General features: G+C 36.7%; 1 protein-coding gene across 1 annotated transcript in view; it reads left to right on the top strand.

Annotated features, from left to right (window-relative positions):
* Positions 1-838: 838 nt before the first annotated feature.
* Positions 839-2700, top strand: part of LOC106467419 (hepatocyte growth factor receptor-like) — a 75006-nt gene continuing 73144 nt past the window's right edge. The window contains exons 1-2 of the mRNA XM_022395598.1: positions 839-966; positions 1079-1280. The gene's annotated coding sequence lies outside the window, so the exon portion shown is untranslated. The remainder of the gene's footprint in view (positions 967-1078; positions 1281-2700) is intronic.

The raw sequence follows: 2700 nt of genomic DNA, 5'->3' as shown, positions 1-2700 counted from the left end.
AGTTGCATTTTCTCATGTAAAGTTGTATTTCCTCATGTAAAGTTGCATTTCCTCATGTAAAGTTGCATTTTCTCATGTAAAGATGCATTCCCTCATGTAAAGTTGCATTTCCTCATGAATTTTTCTTATTTTAATTAATCCATACAATATGTTCACTTTCATTTGTTATAACTAAAGGAATACAGATGAACCATACATTCCCGGACCCCCAGTGGCACAGCGGTATATCTGCGGACTTACAACGCTAGAATCCGGGTTTCGATACCCGTGGTGGGCAGAGCAAAGATAGCCCATTGTGTAGCATTGTGCTTAATTACTAACAAACAAACATACATTCCCGATCGAGAAAGCCAATTAAAAAGACGAAATTCCTCAAGCTAAGTTCAATTCCTTGGGAATGCGGGAACGTAATATTTCGATCTCTGTAAAGCAATTTTCATTAAACGTAATGTTATACAGTAGAGATACTCATCAACACAATAAGAGTAGTTCTCTTTTATGCTGACGTAAAGCCTCAAATGCCGATCTCTTAACATTGACTATTAACATGCTTTTTAACGCAACAAAACTGTGCATCCTGCCCTAGCAATTATCAAGGCACGTGCTACCGCCGCACGTAGCTTACACCAAGCATATGGCCTGAGCTCCCACTCGCTTGTTATTATTATTTTTTTTGCAGATATGGTTTTGTTCTTCTGCCACCGAAGGTTAATCAGAATTTGACGTTGATACTATACACGCCCGTGAGGGAGGGAGAGCCACATGCCCTTCACTTGTTACGGCAGAGAGGAGGTAGAATACTGGCGGGCACGAGCTGTGTGGTTGCGTTATAACCCGTCATGACCCATTTACGAAATCACAATAAAATCTCTATACCAACCACATCAATATCTCCTTACCTCCCAACTATCTCCCCCCTTTCAGCCTATGCCGTAGACCAAAGGCGCCATCGAACACGAGGCCCTGGTGAGTTGAGGCGCACCAGAGCTGAATAGACACGACAGTGTTAAAATATAATATAGACACTTTCAACTTGTTGTTCTATATCTAGCGTGTAATATATCCTTGTTTCTTTCAGTACTAAGAAGGCTACAGTAGGAACAGTGCAGCGGACTTGGGGCTGCGTGCTTAGAGTAATAGAGTCCTGCGCCGATCGACATCTCTGTACCTCGAGGGAAGGCGAAAGACTTGTTCTGTTTGTTGATCATTTATTTTAAGATACCGTATTCACTCTCTTATTGTATCGGAAGCCTGTAGATTTACTGCTGGCTTGTAAATAGGTAGGTTGTAATTTAGAGGTTGGTGGTAACATTAAAATTGACGTAAGTATTTTAATTATAAAAATAACAATCTTAATCATATTATTTCAATTGATTCTGTAACAATAGAGACAGTGTGCGTTAACGTTGAATTATAACTTTCAAAACATTTTGTAGAATTCTCGTTCAACTCTCGATAAATTGAAGACTTTGAATTGATGATATTACGTCCAAAGGAATGGTGAAAAAGACTCTTTTTCTTATTATATCTCACGCTGAATCGCAGAACGATCGGCACCCAAACAGGGAATACAGAGTTAGTCTTACCAGAATGCTGTTAACGACTTCATTTGATGAAAAACGTTTAATCTTAAAAAGTTCTGATACATTTTGCTTTCCTAAAGAATAATCTATATAGTTATTCTTAACTGTATGCATCTATGTATGTTTGCTTGGTTTTTCATCCATAACTTTTTGACAAAATCACTCGAAATCTTATGTGTATAAACTTCGAAACAAACTTTCGAAAGAATCGGAAATAGGAGATCAAGGTTGTAGTTTTTGGTTTCGATTTAAATAAATTAATGAAAGCATGTAAGAATCTAAATAAAGCGTCGGAAGGGGCCTTCTCAAAAGTTATCAATTTTTGATGGCATCATACTATAGCTAGAAAAACGCCAAACAATGTTAAAATGTAGTTCTGATTCATGCCGTTCCAACGCGACTTTATATTAACTGTGGTTGTCACGTGAATTACTGATTTGCGTATCAAAAATCGTTCTACTATAACGCACTCAGCCTTGTATAATATGATTTTTTTTATCACATAAACTTTTTGAGACACAACTTGAGAAGAGTAAAAATGTACTTGAATCAACGAATTTCTTTGCTTCCTAATGAGTCTTCTTCTTTAAACCGTGTTATTCTGATACTGGTAAGTTGATTTTATAAAATCCCCATGTGTAAAAATAGCCAACGTATTCAGCAAGTAGGTTAGCAGTTAGCTGTGTAATAAAATATATAAAGTTTTAAACAAGCTTTGTAATTACACCATTTAAAAGTTTTTCACTGCATGCGTATTTTGTTTTTATTCACGCTAGGTTGTCTTTTTCAAATATTTTTTTGGTTTGTTTGTTTGTAGTTATGTACGAAGCTACACAAAGGGCTGTCTGTGCTCTGCCTACTACGGGTATCGAAACCCGGCTTCTAGCGTTGGGAAGTCCGTAGACATACCGCTGTGTCACTGGGGACATATTTTGTTGGACTTCACCAACGCGTCAGAATAATTGGAAGTTAATTATTTTATGATCTCTCTCTTTTTTTCATCGATAGCCAAGATTATGCTAGGAAGATTAAATCAATATAAATACCATTTTAAAGTTATTGTTAAATGTTCTACAAAATCAAATTCTCTCTTGAACAGAGTAAGAGTCATTCAAAG

Source organism: Limulus polyphemus, unplaced genomic scaffold (assembly GCF_000517525.1).
Source record: "Limulus polyphemus unplaced genomic scaffold, Limulus_polyphemus-2.1.2 Scaffold2607, whole genome shotgun sequence".
Classification (NCBI taxonomy): Eukaryota; Metazoa; Arthropoda; class Merostomata; order Xiphosura; family Limulidae; genus Limulus; species Limulus polyphemus.
Note: the sequence above shows the minus strand (reverse complement) of the source record. Positions and strands in the feature narration are given on the sequence as shown.